The sequence below is a fragment of the Bombina bombina genome, chromosome 2, assembly GCF_027579735.1.
Source record: "Bombina bombina isolate aBomBom1 chromosome 2, aBomBom1.pri, whole genome shotgun sequence".
NCBI lineage: Eukaryota > Metazoa > Chordata > Amphibia > Anura > Bombinatoridae > Bombina > Bombina bombina.
The window spans coordinates 1,352,500,971-1,352,524,411 of record NC_069500.1 but is presented as its reverse complement, the minus strand read 5'-3'; positions in this window follow the sequence as shown (position 1 = coordinate 1,352,524,411).

The window sequence follows — 23,441 nt, the reverse complement described above, 5'->3', positions numbered from 1 at the left end:
ATACGAGCGCTATTTAGCGAGGTTGCGATATACATTAACCATAAATTTACCATGGATTTGTAATGTCAAGTGCGTATTGAGTCCCATACTATCATCTGCCACTTGTAATCTGGTCCTATGCGTTTGAGATCAGATTCAGTATGTCTATATTTAGCTCATTTTTAATTTATTGCTGAAAACATAACAACCTATTCATGAGGAACTGTTGTAACCAATAGCAAAATCACTTTTTTTTTTAATTAACAATGCTGACATCTGTTTTTTATACCTTAATATTATAATAGTATGATCATAATTAAAGACTTCTGTTTTACTTTTTTTTATTAAAAGAAACATATATCTTTGATATTGTTTTAAAATTACCCAAAAATTGGTAGGAAGCCTTAAATGATGGTTGTGGAGTCCAAATGAAATTATGGTTGGATGAGTACAATTAAAGGGGACTATCACAAGTAGTCCAGTAGGCTACTGGTGCATACATAACAGTATTGCATAAGAAAAGCAAAGAAACTGCAAAGCGGCTGATAGATTGAAAAAAGGAAAAAAAACTTTGAAAATTAACTAAAAGACAAAGAAAAAACAAAAACAAATACAACTTCACTGTACTCATGCTAAAATATGGTGTTCATTGTATTCAAAGCAGCTGCAGAAGTAGCTTTTCAAATTGGTTGAATGTCAACTCATTACCCAAGGGAAGTGGATTTCTGTTGCTGCACCTTGGTTACATAGGTTTTCTATAGCCAAAACTTCAGTATTGAAAGTATAGGTGGTGGTTTCAACAGGAAAAAGCTGCTACTACAAATCACAAATAAAGGTAAAGGATCTATTTGTAAACAATTTTTTATACTTTGAAATGAAAATAAATAAATGGGAAACTAACAAAAAAAAATGCAGTAGTATGTCCCTTTAATTCCACACATAGGCCTAGATTTAGAGTTCTGCGTTAGCCGTCAAAACCAGCGTTAGAGGCTCCTAACGCTGGTTTTTACCGCCCGCTGGTATTTGGAGTCAGTCATGAAAGGGTCTAACGCTCACTTTGCAGCCACGACTTTTCCATACCGCAGATCCCCCTACGCCATTTGCGTATCCTATCTTTTCAATGGGATCTTTCTAACGCCGGTATTTAGAGTCTTGGCTGGAGTTAGACCCTCTACCGACAAGACTCCAGCCGCAGAAAAAAGTCAGTAGTTAAGAGCTTTTTGGGCTAACGCCGGTTCATAAAGCTCTTAACTACTGTGCTCTAAAGTACACTAACACCCATAAACTACCTATGTACCCCTAAACCGAGGTCCCCCCATATCGCCGCCACTGTATTACATTTTTTTAACCCCTAATCTGCCGACCGCACACCGCCGCCACCTACGTTATCCCTATGAACCCCTAATCTGCTGCCCCTAACACCGCCGACCCCTATATTATATTTATTAACCCCGCCCCCCACAACGTCGCCGCCAGCTACCTACAATATTTAACCCCTAATCTGCCGACCAGACCTCACCGCTACTATAATAAAGTTATTAACCCCTAATCCGCCTCACTCCCGCCTCAATAACCCTATAAGAAATAGTATTAACCCCTAATCTGCCCACCCTAACATCGCCGACACCTAACGTCAATTATTAACCCCTAATCTGCCGACCGGATCTCGCCGCTACTCTAATAAATGGATTAACCCCTAAAGCTAAGTCTAACCCTAACACTAACACCCCCTAAGTTAAATATAATTTTTATCTAACTAAATAAATGAACTCTTATTAAATAAATTATTCCTATTTAAAGCTAAATACTTACCTGTAAAATAAACCCTAATATAGCTACAATATAAATAATAATTATATTGTAGCTATTTTAGGATTAATATTTATTTTACAGGCAACTTTGTATTTATTTTAACCAGGTACAATAGCTATTAAATAGTTAAGAACTATTTAATAGCTAAAATAGTTAAAATAATTACAAAATGACCTGTAAAATAAATCCTAACCTAAGTTACAATTAAACCTAACACTACACTATCAATAAATTAATTAAATACAATACCTACAAATAACTACAATTAAATAAACTAACTAAAGTACAAAAAATAAAAAAGAACTAAGTTACAAAAAATAAAAAAATATTTACACACATTAGAAAAATATTACAACAATTTTAAACTAATTACACCTACTCTAAGCCCCCTAATAAAATAACAAAGACCCCCCAAAATAAAAAAATGCCCTACCCTATTCTAAATTTAAAAAGTTCAAAGCTCTTTTACCTTACCAGCCCTGAAAAGGGCCATTTGCGGGGCATGCCCCAAATAATTCAGCTCTTTTGCCTGTAAAAATAAACATACAATACCCCCCCCCAACATTACAACCCACCACCCACATACCCCTAATCTAACCCAAACCCCCCTTAAATAAACCTAACACTAAGCCCCTGAAGATCTTCCTACCTTATCTTCACCATGCCAGGTTCACCGATCCGTCCTCCGAAGTCTTGATCCAAGCCTCCGAAGTCTTCATCCAAGCCCAAGCGGGGGCTGGCGATCCATAATCCGGCTGAAGTCTTCTATCAAGCGGCGGCTGAAGAGGTCCAGAAGAGGCTCCAAAGTCTTCATCCTATCCGGGAAGAAGAGGAGATCCGGACAGGCAACCATCTTGATCCAAGCGGCAGCTTCTATCTTCATCCGATGACGAACGGCTCCATCTTGAAGACCTCCAGCGCGAATCCATCCTCTTCTTCCGACGTCCAACTGAAGAATGAAGGTTCCTTTAAGGGACGTCATCCAAGATGGCGTCCCTCGAATTCCGATTGGCTGATAGGATTCTGTTCCGATCAGCCAATAGAATGCGAGCTCAATCTGATTGGCTGATCCAATCAGCCAATCGGATTGAACTTGAATCTGATTGGCTGATTCCATCAGCCAATCAGAATTTTCCTACCTTAATTCCGATTGGCTGATAGAATCCTATCAGCCAATCGGAATTCGAGGGACACCATCTTGGATGACGTCCCTTAAAGGAACCTTCATTCTTCAGTTGGACGTCGGAAGAAGAGGATGGATCCGGGCTGGAGGTCTTCAAGATGGAGCCGTTCGTCATCGGATGAAGATAGAAGATGCCGCTTGGATCAAGATGGTTGCCGGTCCGGATCTCCTCTTCTTCCCGGATAGGATGAAGACTTTGGAGCCTCTTCTGGACCTCTTCAGCCGCCGCTTGATAGAAGACTTCAGCCGGATTATGGATCGCCAGCCCCCGCTTGGGCTTGGATGAAGACTTCGGAGGCTTGGATCAAGACTTCGGAGGACGGATCGGTGAACCTGGCATGGTGAAGATATGGTAGGAAGATCTTCAGGGGCTTAGTGTTAGGTTTATTTAAGGGGGGTTTGGGTTAGATTAGGGGTCTGTGGGTGGTGGGTTGTAATGTTGGGGGGGGTATTGTATGTTTTTTTTACAGGCAAAAGAGCTGAATTATTTGGGGCATGCCCCGCAAATGGCCCTTTTCAGGGCTGGTAAGGTAAAAGAGCTTTGAACTTTTTTAATTTAGAATAGGGTAGGGCATTTTTTTATTTTGGGGGTCTTTGTTATTTTATTAGGGGGCTTAGAGTAGGTGTAATTAGTTTAAAATTGTTGTAATATTTTTCTAATGTTTGTAAATATTTTTTTATTTTTTGTAACTTAGTTCTTTTTTATTTTTTGTACTTTAGTTAGTTTATTTAATTGTAGTTATTTGTAGGTATTGTATTTAATTAATTTATTGATAGTGTAGTGTTAGGTTTAATTGTAACTTAGGTTAGGATTTATTTTACAGGTCATTTTGTAATTATTTTAACTATTTTAGCTATTAAATAGTTCTTAACTATTTAATAGCTATTGTACCTGGTTAAAATAAATACAAAGTTGCCTGTAAAATAAATATTAATCCTAAAATAGCTACAATATAATTATTATTTATATTGTAGCTATATTAGGGTTTATTTTACAGGTAAGTATTTAGCTTTAAATAGGAATAATTTATTTAATAAGAGTTAATTTATTTCGTTAGATTTAAATTATATTTAATTTAGGGGGGTGTTAGTGTTAGGGTTAGACTTAGCTTTAGGGGTTAATCCATTTATTAGAGTAGCGGCGAGATCCGGTCGGCAGATTAGGGGTTAATAATTGAAGTTAGGTGTCGGCGATGTTAGGGAGGGCAGATTAGGGGTTAATACTATTTCTTATAGGGTTATTGAGGCGGGAGTGAGGCGGATTAGGGGTTAATAACTTTATTATAGTAGCGGTGAGGTCCGGTCGGCAGATTAGGGGTTAATTATGGTAGGTAGCTGGCGGCGACATTGTGGGGGGCAGATTAGGGGTTAATAAATATAATATAGGGGTCGGCGGTGTTAGGGGCAGCAGATTAGGGGTACATAGGGATAATGTAGGTTGCGGCGGTGTACGGAGCGGCAGATTAGGGGTTAATAATAAAATGCAGGGGTCAGCGATAGCAGCGGCGGCAGAATAGGGGTTAATAAGTGCAAGGTTAGGGGTGTTTAGACTCGGGGTACATGTTAGGGTGTTAGGTGCAGACTTAGGAAGTGTTTCCCATAGGAAACAATGGGGCTGCGTTAGGAGCTGAACGCTGCTTTTTTGCAGGTGTTAGGTTTTTTTTCAGCTCAAACTGTCCCATTGTTTCCTATGGGGGAATCGTGCACGAGCACGTTTTTGAAGCTGGCCGCGTCCGTAAGCACCGCTGGTATTGAGAGTTGCAGTTGCGGTAAATATGCTATACGCTCCTTTTTTGGAGCCTAACGCAGCCATTCTGTGAACTCTAAATACCAGCGGTATTTAAAAGGTGCGGCCAGAAAAAAGCATGCGTAGCTGACGCACCCCTTCTAACGCAAAACTCTAAATCTAGGCGATATTGTCTTCAGAAAAGATCCTTTCTTTTTTGTGATCTTGATTTCATGCAACAATTATAAGTCTTAAAGGGACACTGAACCCAAATTTTTTTCTTTTGTGATTCAGATAGAGCATGCAATTTTAAGATACTGTCTAATTTACTCCTATTATCATTTTTTCTTCGTTCTCTTGCTATCTTTCTTTGAAAAAGAAGGCATCTAATCTAAGTAGCCAGACAATTTTGGTTCAGGACACTGGACATCACTTGTTTATTGGTGGGTAAGTTTATCCACCAATCAGCAAGAACAACCCAGGTTGTTCACCAAAAATGGGCCGGCATCTAAACATTCATTCTTGCTTTTCAAATAAAGATATCAAGAGAATGAAGAAAATTTTAAAATAGGAGTAAATTAGAAAGTTGTTTAAAATTGCATGCTCTGTGGAGGTTCCGGTGGAGGAGGAGCAAGTTTCTGTGACTGTGCTCTCTACTCCAGTCCCTAGGATCACTGGCGGTAAATTCTTCGCGCCTTACCCCAGCAAGGGATACTACAGGGATACATTGTTTCACCGGTCTGGAACCCTAACAGTGCCCTTCTATTGCACTGTTACCTTCATGAACCCTGGTGTTCCTGACTGAGGCACTGATATTATCTCGCTACCTACCTGAAAGGAAAATTATTATTTCTGTTTTTTGCAAAGAAAAACCTTGCCATAACTGTCTTCCAATTCTCTTAGAAATGCCGGCAAATCCTCACTTATAGGAACAAAAGACTGCATATATCTTAACGCTAGTCCTGATTCCCCCCCTCTCTCCCTCCCTATTCCCCGCGGACTTGCTACTCTTGGACTGCAGGGCTCCCCGTTTTCTGGCCACATCTGTACCTATCTATTTCCTGCTGGGGGACCGCACTTGTCGACGACGAGCTGCCGCTTGGTTGATCTGTTGGTGACTCCGCCTCATCCCTGCTGAGGATCCGAAACCACCTCTCTGCAACAGACTCCCCCCTCTCCCACCGGTGCTGCGAGAGAGGGGGTGAGCGCCCGTCTGGCATCCTACGGCAAGATCCTCTGCAGCCTGGTTGGCGGTCCTGCCTCTTTCTTAGCCCTGGTGCTGGCGCCTCTCTCTCCTCTCCCTACGGTGCTGCGAGAGAGGAGGAGGGGCCGGGGAGGTCACGCTGAGTTTGCATGGTGGCGTGGAGCTTGGTTGGAAGAAGGTTGCCTCATACGGAACACTGCCCTGAGGGGTGAATTGTAGGCGGTCGGCGAGGGTTGAGCCCTGCAGGTACTGTGTTTGGGATTGCCTGTCTGTTGGAGGAGGGGGGGTCAACTCTGGTCCCTAATCTGCTACACTGAACTTTTTGGGGGATAGCCAAAATTTATTGCCTATGGCTTAGAGGTTGACAGGGTACCCTTAGGTCAGTGCAACCTATGTGGTGGAAGAAAGGGGGCCCTGATATATATAATGCTGGCTGAGCTAAGCCTTGGTCAGGGGAAACAAACCTAGGATCAAGGGACTGGTATAAAGAGGAATCTTTCTGCTTTGTATTACTTGCATGTGCTAACTAACCCTTGCAAATATCTCCTTTTTCCTCCTGCATGATAACATCTGCCTCTGCTGAGTAAATCTTTTAAACCCCTTCGGCCTATCTGGAAACATTTTTATGGGCTAAACAACCTCTGAAAAGAGGGCAGAAGAGGGAAGAGTGAAGGGAAGGAGAGGGGAGTAAAAAGGAAAGGAGGGAAAAAGGAGGCCTCATACTTGAAAATAAGGGAAAAACCTTGAAAGCTTATCAACAACTATAGGGTTGCTTCTCTTTCTTTTTTCTATAAAAGAATAAACTGCACTGACCCTAAAGGAACAAATATATAAAGCATTGACTCTTGAATCCTTCTAAGCTGAGAGTATCAGGAAATGTCAGCACGCTGATTACTTTTTGTCTTTTATGTAAAAGATACATTTAAAGTATAAGAATTGCTGGTTACAACAGATACACTATATTATAATGCATTAGGAAATAAGAAACAATGTACTACTTTTTAGCGTTGGGCACTGGAAAAGGTTATATGTAGTATATAAACGTTTATATGTTATCACTCTTGCTAAAAGTTAAATAATTGTTCTGCTTTTTCTATCTTACTGCCTGAACTTACTAAGGTATACACTAAGCATTGTAATATGGGAAAAAATCTTGCTCTGTGTTACTTTTCAGTTGATATCTAGACATAACTAGCAAATAGCATATAACTGGGCTACACAGAAAATTCCAAAATATTTGAAAATAGAGATATATTCAGCTGAACACTGCTTACAGGTAATGTAGGCGGGCACAAGAATATATTCCAACACTACTAATAATTTTGAGTACTGGCTAAAGCTGGGGGTACCCTTTTATTATAAGGTCTGATAAGTAAATCCACCCAGGAATCAGATATTCTAGCTGCTTTATATATAAAATAAAGCTTTAGCGACCGTTGGCTATTACTATAAGCTGAAAGTAATAGGGGAATATCAGCAAACAGAGTATTTTGGTCTCTAATGCAAAGACTATACGTAAGGCATAAGAAACACTTGCTATAGGAAGATAGCCACTCATGAGTACATATAGAAATAGACTATTCTAATATAGAAGGCTACAAGAAATAGTGAATGTTTGTCTAGTACCTAGTAATGGAAATGGCTTTAAAAGTGCTATAACTTATGCATGTTACTAACCTTACTAAAAGATAAATAATTGCTCTATATATCTATACTAATATTTGCATTAACGGATCACTGCAATATTGGAAAGGGTTTTGATTTTTCTCTTTTTGTGTTACTATCTGACAAATCTATAGGTAGATATAACTAGCAAATAATCTACAGCTGGTATATATAGGGAACTATATCTTATTGCAGGAGAGAGGTTTAATTTACCATAATAATAGCTACAGTTAATCTGTAAAGATAAAACTACATACTGTATCTTTGGTAACTTTTTTGACTAGCAACCAACGTTTAGGATATCCCCCTAATCTAAGGTGTAGCTGGTAACATATAGTGGGGTAGTTGAGAACTTATAATTCATTTGCTATAGCTCCCCCACCCTGTCAAAAGACAATTAAAAGGAGGCTGTTTATTGTTAAATTGACCCCCCCCCCCCCTCCCTCCCTGGGAAATCTATCTGAAACAATCCAATAAAGAAAAAAGAAAAAGAATAGGGCAGAGAAACGGAGTCTGGAAAATAAATTTTCGCGTGGTCTCTACCGTGGAGCTAGTTACTGGGTTGCCCCATACATAAAAAAAACATAGCTACGATCAAAACTCAAATTTAGCACTTTAGTTAGACTTGAAGATACATTAAGCAAAATATAAACCCTCTCCCTGAAGTTATAAAGGTATCTAATTGAGGAAAAACTTTGTAGGGGATCGAATCTTGGCGCAAGCACATAGAACACTTTTGTCCCCTTTCACTCCCTCCCCTTTTTTTTTTTTTTTCTCCTCCCTTCACAGGTATCTCACCTTCACCCCCATCCTCACAACTTTCCCTGTCACATATTTTTGCACATTAAGGGGGGGAAAAAATTTCTCCCCCTCCTAATTTTGTTCGACTTTATACCATTAATTTATGGATAAATTTCTTCACACACACACTAAAACTCCTTCACCCACTATGATGGCTAAGCACAGAGATAGGAAAAACAAAAGCACAATAGAAACCCAGGACACTCACTTTAGTCATACCAACCCTTTGCACGAGAAAGAAGCACCAGACACTCAATCACTTGTAGCTCGCATAACAGAAGCGCTCGCACCGAGATTTGACTCTATGAAATTTGAGATTAAACAAGATATTATCTCCCTAACTAATGAAATTAGACAATTTTCGAACAGACTTCAGGAGGCCGAACAAAGAGTCTCAGACCTGGAAGATAATAGTATAATTCACAGCTCTAAGCTAAAAACGATAGATACAACCTTACTCAAAATGCAAGCCAAAATAGAGGACCTAGAGAACCGTTCCAGGAGGAACAACATAAGAATAATTGGGGTTCCCGAGGGGAAACAATTTGAGGACCTTGGAAAATTTATATCTGTCACCTTAGTTCAATTACTAGGCTTGCCCTCCTCGCACCCCCCAATAATTGTAGAAAGGGTGCATAGATTGGGACGACAGATAGAGGAGGGGAGGGGGAGAATAAGACCAAGACCAATAATAGCAAAACTATTGAATTTCCAGGATAAAACTACTCTTTTTCAATACTATCAGAAAAATCAGCCTATTCTATTAGAATCTTCTAATGTTTACTTATTTCAAGACTTCTCCGCAGAAACAGCAGGGAAAAGGAAAGAACTATCACACATTTGCACAAAACTTATTAAAGGGGGACACCGCGCTACAATAATCTATCCGGCTAAACTTAAGATCACAATTAATGGTGAAACACATTTCTTTGAATCCGCCGAAGAAGCGGAAAAATTTACAATAGAGATAGAACAACAGGAAGGTAGGGGATAGAATCTGTAATAACCTTAGGTCTACCACCTTAGACACTAGTAGCTGACACAGGACGCTAAAGGAATTGGTAAAATGAAGGTTTTCATTTGGGAAAACCCTGTGAGTCTCGGTAAATCGGGACGCAGGGCAGTGGGGGGTGGGAATGGGATGGGTCTCTCTGACTGCAGAATAACTCTTTTCAACTATTATTATTATTTCCCCCCCTTTTTTTTTTTTTTTTTTTCTTTCTCTCCCTCCTCCTCCCTCCTCTTCTTCCTCTCCCTCTGGTCATATAAAAAGAAACAATGTTAGACAAATGTAAAATAACCTCTTGGAATGTGGGCGGTATTTCAACACCTATCAAAAGAAAGGCTATTCTTACCCAGTTACAAAAAGCACAAACGGATATAGGTTTCTTACAGGAAACACATCTGAGTACAGAAGAATCTTTAAAATTAAAAACCTCTTGGGTAAAGGAAATCTTTTTTGCACCAAGTATGAGGAGGAAGGGAGGGGTGGCTATACTGATCGGGAAAAAAATTAATTACCAGTGTCTCCACTCTGAGGCTGATCCTGGGGGGAGATATGTGTTACTTAAGATTAAAATTGCCCAAAGGGTGTATACACTTTGCAATGTTTATGGTCCCAATACTTTCGATCCCGAGTTCTGGGATACACTCCAGGCCAAATTACTTCTTCTTACAGGGCATCTAATTATTGGTGGAGATTTCAACATGGCACCAAAATGCCCAATAGATAGGCTTAGAAGCAATATCAAGCGACTGAAACAAAAAAAAGATAATCTGGAAGCTAAGTTGTTTAAAAAACTCAAACAGAATTTAGGTTTGCGCGATATCTGGAGATCCCAGAACCCAGATGTTCAGAATTACACATGCCTTTCGAAAGCTCATAAAACTCTATCACGGATTGATCTGTTTTTAATAGATGAACATATAGCAACATCCCAGGTCAAATCCGAAATTTCACAGATTACACTGTCAGATCATGCCTCTATTTCTCTCGAATTTCAAAAGACGCATTTTCAACCTACCCCATCTCGATTCTCATTCCCATATTTTTTGGCCTCTGATTTCAAATTTAAAGGATGGCTCAAAAGCAAATTTCAAGAATATGTTCATTTTAACACAAATTATTTAGATCGACCTGAAATATTTTGGGAGGCTGCGAAGGCAGTAATGCGGGGTGAAATAATAGCATATAGGAGTACAATTCTGAAAAAAATAAGACTAAGAGAAAAGGAAGTAGGCACATTTTTGATAAATTCATATAACCAATTTTTACTGGATAAAACCCCCGAAAGCTGGGCTAAATATGTCCGAGCTAAGAATGAAAGGGATACATTTATATTACAGCAGGAGTCGCATAAGGAACTGAGAATTCAAGCCAAAATGTATAGGTATGGAAACAAAACTGGTAGAATGTTGGCGAAGCTTGTGAAAAATGAGAAAAAGCAATCTGTTATAGAGCATCTTCAATATAAAGGGAAACAATTGCTAAGATCTGAAGACATCGCACAGGCATTATCTGAATATTTTCAAGAAGTATATGCATGTAGGGCATATGACGCAAAAAACTCTATTGACTTCTGGAGCAAAATTACTCCTCCCACTCTGTCATCAGATAGTGCTGATGTCTTAAACTCCCCTATTACTGTAGAGGATATTGAGAAAGCGATCTCTGATCTATCTTCTAATAAAGCAGCGGGTCCTGACGGCCTACCAAGCGAGTTTTACAAAATACTATCCTCAGAAAGCGCCCCCTACTTATGTACTCTTTTTAACAATTTTTTCATAAATGCTAAACCTGTTCCGCCCTCTTTTTCTTCATCATTCACGACTCTAATACTCAAAAGTGGCAAAGATCCTATATGCAAAGAATCATATAGGCCAATAGCTCTTCTTAACTCTGATTACAAAATTCTAACAACAGTTTTAGCATCTAGATTGCAGGGGGTACTTGGAAAAATTATTCATACTGATCAGGCAGGATTTCTTAACAAACGCAATTCCTCTGCAAAAATAAGAGAACTCTTGGTTGTAATGGAGCATTTTTGGAATATGACAGACTCAGAGGATGGAGAGGGGGACACTCCTGATTCCGTTATTCTATCTATTGACGCTGAAAAAGCCTTCGATTCCATCCTCCATGAGCATATAATAACCTCACTGACACATTTTGGTATTGGTGGTAACTTCTCCAATTTTGTAGAGAATTTATATAGCCAATCTTCTACAAGATTAATAGTGAATGGCAATCTCTCTCCTACTATATGCCTAGGTAGGGGAACACGTCAGGGGTGCCCCCTCTCTCCACTCCTCTTTGATATTTCCATAGAACCTTTGGCTATTTTGATAAGGCAATCCCTTGAGGGCATAAGAATACATAAACATGAGATAAAAGTTGGATTATATGCAGATGATCTACTTATATATTTGGCTAATACAAAAGTTAACATTCCTAAGCTGATCCAGATAATGGACCATTTTGGATCCTTCTCTGGATATAAAGTTAATAAGTCAAAGTCTGAAATTTTCTGGCTTAGGAAGAACCCTACCTCCCTTTCAATTATACCTTTTCGAGAAGTCACGGACTCTTTTAAATATCTGGGGATTCATATTCCGGCCAAATTTCCAGATCTTTACAATCTTAATATCCCACCGGTACTCAACCATATTAAAGAAAAACTTAAAATATGGCAAAACCTGCCTATTTCTATCTCTGGACGCATTGCATTATTTAAAATGGTTCTCCTTCCTAAGTTGCTATATGTTCTCCAAAATACTTCATTAATTCTGTATGAAAAGGATATCCGCTTTGTTAATAGCTCACTTACACGGTTTCTCTGGCAGGAGAAAAGGTCTAAAATTTCCCTGGCTAAACTTTCAGTGCCAAAGGAGTATGGGGGACTGGCTTTGCCAGATTTAAGGCATTATAATCTTTGCTTTCTTGCTCGAATAGTAATTGATTGGATCCTAGTCAATAATTACATCTTGAATAATGAGCTTGAAACCAATGTTTGCGCCCCATATCTCCCATCAGCATTAATACACCTGTTACCCAAGGAAATGCCATCAGAAATTAAGAAAATGAAAACAATTTTCAATCCACTTAAGGCATGGCATAAAATCGCCACTCTACTCTCAATTAACGTTAGAACTTCTTATTATCTACCCTTTTTGGGAAATCCTAAATTTGTAGCAGGCCTAAATTCTCCTGTTTTTAAGGGTTGGCATAATGCCGGTCTGAGTAAAGCTTGTCAGCTGCTGGATAGAGATAGGGGGTGCATCAAAACGTTCCTGGAACTAAAAACAGAATTTAGTTTATCTAAGAAAGATTTTTTTGCCTATTTACAGGCAAGACACTTTGTCCTGGAATTAACCAAAGAAAGAGGCTGGAACTGGGGATTGGGTAAATTAGAGAACTGGCTTGTTTTAGCCAGAAATGGGTGCCTGTCAATTGCTTTCTGTTATCACCTTTTGGGCACCAACAAAGGTCTTCCAATCTTAGCCAAAATGGTAGCAGATTGGAATGTACTAATACCTCAAAGTAATGTCGAGCCTAAGACGCTTCAAATATCAATAAATAAGGTTGCCCAAACCACACTCTCTTCCACTTGGCGTGAGTCACAGGTTAAGATTCTACATAGAGCTTATTTTACCCCTAGGAGAGGCCTCAGATGTGGCAATCTGGGTTTTAATGAATGTCCTAAATGTTCTTTCTATGCAGCAGATTTAATGCACATGTTTTGGGCATGCCCAAAAATAAGGAACTTTTGGTTCAAACTAGAATACTGGTTAAAAAATGTATTAAAAATAGCCTTTGTGCCCCTATCATTTTTTCAGATAATATTCTGTGTAAATACAACCCTTGGTAAGTATAGCAATGAAAAAATAGTAATTTCCTCTATTCTTGCTGCTAGATATTTAATATGCAAAAAATGGAAAAGCAGAGCTCTTCCAAGTATCACTGAAGTTAAGAACTGTATGAAAAAACAATGCATATTTGAGCAAAGGGATACAAACATAGATAGTGAACAGGATATCAGGAAATTCTTTGATAAGTGGGCAGCTTTTCTAAAGATATTTTCCACCACGGAAATAAATCTTATAATTTTTCCATTTCAAAATTCAGAAATAGTTTTACTAGGTAACTGGTAGGTACCTGGAGGGAGTGGAGGAAGTGGGATGGATGAGAGGGGGTTCCTTTTTTTTTTTTTTTTTTTTTTTTCTTCTTCTTTCTTTTTTTTTTTTTTTTTTGTACGTTGTTGTTTGTTTTTTGGAATGAGTCGGAGAGAACTAAAAATAAAAAAAACCAACAGAGTAAAGGTATAACACCAATAGAGGGGCTTCCTTCCTTTTTTTTTTTTTTTTTTTTTTTTTTTCCTCTTTACCTTGGTTTTTGCTGTTGTCCTATTGGAGTTAAATAGAGACTTGTGGGTTTTTATATTTATTTTTATGCATTAATATGAACATTTATTGTATAATGATGTGATGGAAAAGCCAATATTATTGTTTGTATATTGTATTTACACTGTTGGTGTATAAATAAAGATTTAAAAAAAAAAAAATTGCATGCTCTATCTGAATCACAAAAGAAAATTTTTAGGTTAAGTGTCCCTTTAAATTAAAGGACCAATAATTACATTATGTTAATGGAAGTAAATTGGAAAGTTGTTTAAAACTGCATGTTCTATCTGAATCATGAAAGTTTAATTTTGACTTGGGTGTCCTTTAAGAATCAATTTATATCATTTTAATATGACTTTTTTTTTTTTCTTTTTAGTTTTCAACACCTTTCATACAGTAATTGGGTATTGAGAATGTTGCTGTCAAATTTAGGTGCAACTTTAGGTTTTAATATAGTGAGTTTTGATACCACAGTTTAGTGTGCTCCACTTTGTAATACCAGCGCACGCTGATATGCATTGGTATTACAAGTTAAGCGCAATGCGATTGTGACCTCGCGTTGCATTGCTAGGTTCCAATTGGAACCTTATTATGATGCTATCAGAGACGGCACAGAACCTAAGTGAAGCGAAGGGGGTAAGTCACGCAGCGATTGCAGCATTTTTAAATATATATGTTTATGCTTTTATACATATATTTCTTTCATGTAATTGGCAAGAGTCCATGAGCTAGTGACATATGGGATATACAATCCTACCAGGAGGGGCAAAGTTTCCCAAACCTCAAAATGCCTATAAATACACCCCTCACCACACCCACAATTCAGTTTTACAAACTTTGCCTCCTATGGAGGTGGTGAAGTAAGTTTGTGCTAAGATTTCTACGTTGATATGCGCTTCTCAGTATTGTTGAAGCCCGATTTCTCTCAGAGTACAGCGAATATCAGAGGGACGTGAAGGGAGTATCACCTATTGAATACGATGATTTCCCTAACGGGGGTCTTTTTCATGGGTTCTCTGTTATTGGTCGTAGAGATTCATCTCCTACCTCCCTTTTCAGATCGACGATATACTCTCAAATTTACCATTACCTCTACTAAAGAACTGTTTTAGTACTGGTTTGGCTATCTGCTATTTGTGGATGGGTGTCTTTTGGTAAGTATGTTTTTATTTTTTAAGACACTCTCAGCTATGGTTTGGCACTTTATGCAATTTATATAAAGTTCTAAATATATGTATTGTACTTATATTTGCCATGAGTCAGGTTCATGTATTTCCTTCTGCAGACTGTCAGTTTCATATTTGGGAATATAAACACTTTAAGAAATTTGTTTCTTACCTGGGGTTTAGTCTTTTTCAATTTTGACTACTTTTGCATTTGCGGGTATTAGGCCCGAGGGTGCGTCAAATGTTAGACTATTGCGTCATTTTTGGTGAAAACTTTTTTGGCGCGGGAAATTACGTTTTTTGACGCAACTTCGTCATTTCCGGCGTCATACGTGACGTTGAGACCTTTCACACGGCGGCATCATTAGTGACGCAAGTGTGTCATTTCGGTCATTTTTGGCGCCAAAAAAGTTTACGTTACGTTGTGCGTCATACTTGGACAATTTTTTCATTATTTCAATACCCCATGCATGTTTGCCTCTTGCTTTCTTCTATCAAGAGGCCTATGCTTTTGCATTTTTTCCCATTCCTGAAACTGTCATTTAAGGAAATAGATAATTTTGCTTTATATGTTGTTTTTTCTTTTACATTGAGCAAGATGTCCCAATCCGATCCTGTCTCTGAAGTTTCTGCTGGAACATTGCTGCCTGACGTCGGTTCTACCAAAGCTAAGTGCATTTGTTGCAAAATTGTAGAAATTATTCCACCGAATGTCATTTGTAATAGTTGTCATGATAAACTTTTACATGCAGATAGTGTTTCTATCAGTAATAGTACATTGCCAGTTGCAGTTCCTTCAACTTCTAATGTGCATGATATACCTGTAAATTTCAAAGAATTTGTTTCTGAACCTATTATGAAGGCTTTGTCTGCATTTCCACCTTCTAATAAACGTAAAAGGTCTTTTAAAACTTCTCATTTAGCTGATGAAATTTCAAATGACCAACAACATAATAATTCATCCTCTTCTGATGAGGATCTATCTGAAAGAGAAGATCCTTCCTCAGATATTGACACTGACAAATCTACTTATTTATTTAAAATAGAGTATATGCGTTCTTTATTAAAAGAAGTGTTAATTACTTTGGATATTGAGGTAACCAGTCCTATTGACGTTCAGTCTAATAAACGTTTAAATGCTGTTTTTAAACCTTCTGTGGTTTCCCCAGGTGTTTTTCCCATTCCTGAGGCTATTTCTGATATGATTTCTAGGGAATGGAATAAGCCAGGTACTTCCTTTGTTCCTTCTTCAAGGTTTAAGAGATTGTATCCTTTATCAGCAAAATCTATAGAGTTTTGGGAAAAGATCCCCAAAGTTGATGGGGCTATTTCTACTCTTGCTAAACGTACCACTATTCCTATGGAAGATAGCACTTCCTTTAAGGATCCTTTAGATAGGAAGCTTGAATCTTATCTAAGGAAGGCCTATTTATATTCAGGTCATCTTCTCAGACCTGCTATTTCTTTGGGTGATGTTGCGGCCGCATCAACTTTCTGGTTGGAAAATTTAGCGCAACATGAATTGGATTCTGACATATCTAGCATTGTTCGCTTACTGCAACATGCTAATCATTTTATTTGTGATGCCATTTTTGATATTATCAAAAATGATGTTAGATCCATGTCTTTAGCTGTATTAGCTAGAAGAGCTTTGTGGCTTAAATCTTGGAATGCTGATATGACATCTAAATCTAGATTACTATCTCTTTCTTTCCAAGGTAATAATTTATTTGGTTCTCAGTTGAATTCTATTATTTCAACTATCACTGGAGGAAAAGGAGTTTTTTTTGCCTCAGGATAAAAAACCTAAGGGTAAATCTAAGGCTTCTAACCGTTTTCGTTCCTTTCGTCAGAATAAGGAACAAAAACTCAATCCTCCTCCCAAGGAATCTGCTTCCAGTTGGAAGCCTTCCTCAAATTGGAATAAATCCAAGCCATTTAGGAAACCAAAGTCTGCCCATAAATCCGCATGAAGGTGCGGCCCTCATTCCAGCTCAGCTGGTAGGGGGCAGATTAAGGTTTTTCAAGGATTTTTGGATAAAATCTGTCCAAAATCATTGGATTCAGAGCATTGTCTCTCAAGGGTATCGAATAGGATTCAAAGTAAGACCTCCTGTGAGAAGATTTTTTCTCTCACACATTCCTGTAAATCCAGTAAAAACTCAGGCTTTTCTGAAGTGTGTTTCAGATCTGGAGTCTTCAGGGGTAATCATGCCAGTTCCTCTTCAGGAACAAGGTTTGGGGTTTTATTCAAACCTATTCATTGTACCAAAGAAAGAAAATTTGTTCAGACCAGTTCTGGATCTGAAAATTTTGAATCGTTATGTAAGAGTACCAACTTTCAAGATGGTGACTGTAAGGACTATTCTGCCTTTTGTTCAGCAAGGACATTATATGTCCACAATAGACTTGCAGGATGCATACCTTCATATTCCGATTCATCCAGAACACTATCAGTTTCTCAGATTCTCTTTTCTAGACAAGCATTACCAATTTGTTGCTATTCCATTTGGCCTAGCAACAGCTCCAAGAATCTTTTCAAAGGTTCTGGGTGCCCTACTATCTGTAATCAGAGAACAGGGTATTGCGGTGTTTCCTTATTTGGACGATATCTTGGTACTAGCTCAGTCTTTACATACTGCAGAATCTCACACAAATCAACTAGTGTTGTTTCTTCGGAAACATGGTTGGAGGATCAATTTACCAAAAAGTTTCTTGATTCCTCAGACAAGGGTCACATTTTTAGGTTTCCAGATAGATTCAGTATCCATGACTCTGTCTCTAACAGACAAGAGATGTTTAAAATTGGTTGCAGCCTGCCGGCGCCTTCAGTCTCAGTCATTCCCTTTAGTGGCTATGTGCATGGAAGTTTTAGGTCTCATGACTGCAGCATCGGACGCAATCCCTTTTGCTTGTTTTCACATGAAGACCTCTACAGCTTTGTATGCTGAATCAATGGTGCAGGGATTATACAAAGATATCACAATTAATATCCTTGAATCCCAATGTACGACACTCTCTGACATGGTGGATAGATCACCATCGTTTGGTTCAAGGGGCTTCTTTTATTCGCCCAACCTGGACTGTGATCACAACAGATGCGAGTCTTTCAGGTTGGGGAGCTGTTTGGGGGTCTCTGACAGCACAAGGGTTTTGGAAATCTCAAGAGGCGAGATTACCAATAAATATTTTAGAACTCCGTGCAATTCTCAGGGCTCTTCAGTTCTGGCCTCTACTAAAGAGAGAACCGTTCATTTGTTTTCAGACAGACAATATCACAACTGTGGCTTATGTCAATCATCAGGGTGGGACTCACAGTCCCCAAGCTATGAAAGAAGTATCTCGGATACTTGCTTGGGCAGAATCCAGCTCCTGTCTAATATCTGCGGTACATATCCCAGGTGTAGACAATTGGGAGGCGGATTATCTCAGCCGCCAGACTTTACATCCAGGGGAGTGGTCTCTCCATCCAGATGTGTTTTCTCAGATTGTTCAGATGTGGGGGCTTCCAGAGATAGATCTCATGGCCTCTCATCTAAACAAGAAGCTTCCCAGATACCTGTCCAGGTCCAGGGATGTTCAGGCGGAAGCAGTGGATGCGCTGACACTTCCTTGGTGTTATCAACCTGCTTACATCTTCCCGCCTCTAGTTCTTCTTCCAAGAGTGATTTCCAAAATCATCATGGAACAGTCTTTTGTGTTGCTGGTGGCTCCAGCATGGCCACACAGGTTTCGGTATGCGGATCTGGTTTGGATGTCCAGTTGCCCGCCTTGGCCACTTCCATTACTGCCGGACCTACTATCTCAAGGTCCGTTTTTCCATCAGGATCTCAAATCATTAAATTTGAAGGTATGGAAATTGAACGTTTAGTTCTAAGTCATAGAGGTTTCTCTGATTCAGTGATTAATACTATGTTACAAGCTCGTAAATCTGTCTCTAGGAAGATTTATTATAGAGTTTGGAAGGCTTACATTTCATGGTGTTCTTCTCATAAATTCTCCTGGCATTCTTTTAGAATTCCTAGAATTTTGCAGTTTCTTCAGGATGGTCTGGATAAGGGTTTGTCTGCAAGTTCCTTGAAAGGACAAATCTCCGCTCTTTCTGTTTTATTTCACAGAAAAATTGCTATACTTCCTGATATACACTGTTTTGTACAGGCTTTAGTTCGTATTAAGCCTGTCATTAAGTCAATTTCTCCTCCTTGGAGTCTTAATTTGGTTCTGAGGGCTTTACAGGCTCCTCCATTTGAACCTATGCATTCTTTGGACATTAAACTACTTTCTTGGAAAGTGTTGTTCCTTTTGGCTATCTCTTCTGCTAGAAGAGTTTCTGAGCTATCTGCTCTTTCTTGTGAGTCTCCTTTTCTGATTTTTCATCAGGATAAGGCAGTTTTGCAGACTTCTTTTCAATTTTTACCTAAGGTTGTGAATTCTAACAACATTAGTAGAGAAATTGTTGTCCCTTCTTTATGTCCTAATCCTAAGAATTATTTGGAGAGATCCTTACATTCTTTGGATGTGGTAAGAGCTTTGAAATATTATGTGGAAGCTATTAAAAATTTCAGGAAAACTTCTAGTCTATTTGTTTTATTTTCTGGTCCTAGGAAAGGTCAGAAAGCTTCTGCTGTTTCCTTGGCTTCTTGGTTGAAAGTTTTGATTCATCAAGATTATTTGGAGTCGGGTCAAACCCCGCCTCAGAGAATTACAGCTCATTCTACTAGATCAGTCTCTACTTCATGGGCTTTTAAGAATGAAGCTTCAGTCGATCAGATTTGCAAAGCAGCCACTTGGTCCTCTTTGCATACATTTACTAAATTCTACCATTTTGATGTATTTGCTTCTTCGGAAGCAGTTTTTGGTAGAAAAGTTCTTCAGGCAGCTGTTTCAGTTTGATTCTTCTGCTTTTGATTTAAGTTTTTTTCTTTTCAAAGTGAAAATAACTTATTTTTTGGGTTGTGGATTATTTTTTCAGCGTAATATGGCTGTTTTTATTTTATTCCCTCCCTCTCTAGTGACTCTTGAGTGGAAGACTCCACATCTAGGGTATTGATATCCCATATAAAACTAGCTCATGGATTCTTGCCAATTACATGAAAGAAAACATAATTTATGTAAGAACTTACCTGATAAATTCATTTCTTTCATAATGGCAAGAGTCCATGAGGCCCACCCTTTTTATGGTGGTTATGATTTTTTTGTATAAAGCACAATTATTTCCAAATTTCCTTTGTTGATGCTTTCTACTCCTTTCTTTCTCACCCCACTGCTTGGCTATTCGTTAAACTGAATTGTGGGTGTGGTGAGGGGTGTATTTGTAGGCATTTTGAGGTTTGGGAAACTTTGCCCCTCCTGGTAGGATTGTATATCCCATATGTCACTAGCTCATGGACTCTTGCCAATATGAAAGAAATGAATTTATCAGGTAAGTTCTTACATAAATTATGTTATTTATGTGTTAATATATGTATACACACATATTAACACATAAATATATATGTATATAAACAATGTGCAATTCGTTCCGGCCGACTTTTGGGCGATTTGGAGATTCGAATAAATCCGAATTTCCTAATCGGCACCATAACTAAAAAAAATCAGTTTCCGAATTTTCGGATCCATTCTTTATTCATATTCAGAATTTTTCATTGTTCTACTCTAAATTGCAGTTCCACAACATCGGCGACACTAACTAAACCTATTAACCCCTAAACCGCAGTTCCTAGACATCGCCGACACTAACTAAATCTATTAACCCCTAAACCGCAGTTCCCGGACATCGCCGACACTAACTTAATCTAATAATCCCTAAACCGCCGTTCCTAAAAGTTATTTCGGCAATCACCAGCATATTAGTTATGTTAAGTTAAATCGTAGGTTTATTTAGTGTCGGTGATGTGGGGGTGGGGGGGGTTAGGGGTTAATAGCTTTATTTAGTTTCGGCAATGTGGGGGGGGGCGGCGGTTTAGGGGTTAATAGCTTTATTTAGTGTTGGCAATGTGGGTGGCGGCAGAGGTTGATCATTTTGTTTCAGCAATGGCCGGCATATTAGTTATGTTAAGTTAAATCGATTTTTCAGGACCTTTCGTTTTTCGGATCCATTCTTTAGTCTTATGCGTTATTCTATTCTAAACATCAGAATAGAATAATGTATATGAATAAAGAATGGATCCGAAAAAACGAACGGATCCGAAAAAAACAAATTAACTTAACATAACTAATTTGCCGAAACTAAAATATTTATTTAACTAATGAAAACGAAACAAAATGAAATTTTTAGCATTGCACATGTCTAATATTTACTGGGAACACACAGTTCCCATAGGCCGCAAAGTAAAGGCACTTTTCAGTGCCGTTTTTTTCTAACACCCCACACCCGCCAACTTTAAAGCCCTAAAACTGCCTTGTGCATTTTTTTAAATAAAAAAATATAATGCCCTCTATTTTTAATCTCTGGTTAATTTTCTGAGCGCTATTTGCTACCACAAGCTCGGGGTAGCAATAACCAATCACTGGTAATGGCTGGTTATTTATCTTGCAAATGTTCCCGTTTGCGGGCATGTGATAATTTAGCGCTCCACTTGTAATCTAGCCTGCAACCATTATATGATAACTATCGTTATTATCCCCTAACCTAAAAGATTCCCATAAACAATCAAGCTTGCAAACACCAGAAGCTTCTATTGGTCCCTTCAACAAAATGTTTTGCTAATTATTAAAAAAGACAAGAGTATATGACTGTGCCCGGGAAAGTGAACACGCTCACTATAAAGGGACCTCCTAACAAAGGACCTAACTAACTACGTGGAAAAGATGACAAAATAGGAGCGCCAAAGGCTAAAGTTTACTATCAGGGCTACAAATACCTGCAACAATATAATATTGCAGTGATAACCAATCAGTATATGTGGTAAGGGTGAATGTTAAAACAGATAATGTATTATACAATGAAGCAAAACATAACAAGATATAATATTAACCTTATGTATTCTATAAACAAGGCTTATAGGAGTTCACCACCTAATGGTGCAAATATTGTTGCTAATAATGTGTTCCAAATTGTGCAAATAATATATTCACAATATAATGAGTTACAAATAAATGACAAATAGTGACATATATACAATAAGGTGGGTACCCAAGTGAATAAGCACCCCTCCTGGGGTGAAAAACAGGAATAATTATACACGTGTACACAAAAGATCACTATTGATCAAAAATCCAGTCTATCCTTTAAAAAATAATGAGTTTGTAAGGTGACGAATTCCTGAATAGTGTCCTTAAAATAATCCTGAAATGATCCTGAAATAAACCCTGAAATAAATCCTAAAAGGGTGTCCTTAATAGTGCTGCAACAGCCTTGATAGTGCAGATCAGCTGGGGAGTAACAGCCAGTAGTCGTGGGACCTGGATATGCACAACCTGTAAAATTAGAAATAAAAACAAATACAAAAACCGTCTTACAAAGTGAGTGTAATAGGAAATTCACTCACCAGGGAAGAATACAAGCCTCCTTATGAATAGTCAACGCGTTTCAGCCCGTAAAGGGCCTTTCTCAAGACATTTGCTAATTATTGTCTACTATGCGATAAGCCAGTCCAGCGGGCAGTCTATGTTTAAAAAATCAAAACCCCCAAGCTAATTTTACTAAAAATAATAAATTAAAAATGACAGAAAAAAATAAACAAAGCTATCCAAAATAACAAATGTAAACCTAAACTAATACCCCTGTAAAATAAAAAAAACAAAAACAAAATAAAAATATTCAGCTCTTATAACACAGTGCCATATAACATAGTGTTCTCATGATATCATAGAATATGCAAATTAATATAACCAAATATTTTTTTTAAGTTGTCAGCTCTGGATCAGAGTTTCCAGAACACCTGTACGAAATAAGGATTAATGCAGTTGAGAATTGTTACAAATGCTAGATATAAGGTTGTATTTAAAGCAAAGATTAGCCTGAGATTAATATGTAGATGTATTTTTTTATTTATCTTTTTTATTAATGAATTTATGAACATGTACAACAATCAATATAACAGCCATTATTACTACAATCGGCAAGCGCTACCCTGGTGCTGACCCAAAGATACACTGTCTCCTCAGCTTACATTCCTGATTTTCAAATAAAGATATCAAGAGAACAAAGTAAAATGGCTAATAGGAGTAAATTAGAAAGTTGCTTAAAATTGCTGCTCTATCTGAATCATGAAAGAAAAAAAAATGGGTTTCATATCCCTTTAACATTGCCACAAAAAATTAGGGAAACAACTATTGCTAGGTCTTTCATTTACTAACGGCTAGATTTTGGAGTTTTGTCGGTAACGACCCGAAAAACTAACGCCGGCTTTTTTCTGGCCGCACCATAAAAATAAATCTGGTATTGAGAGTCCAAAGAATGGCTGCGTTAGGCTCCAAAAAAGGAGCGTAGAGCATTTTTAACGCAGCTTCAACTCTCGATACCAGAGTTGCTTACGCAAGCGGCCAGCCTCAAAAACGTGC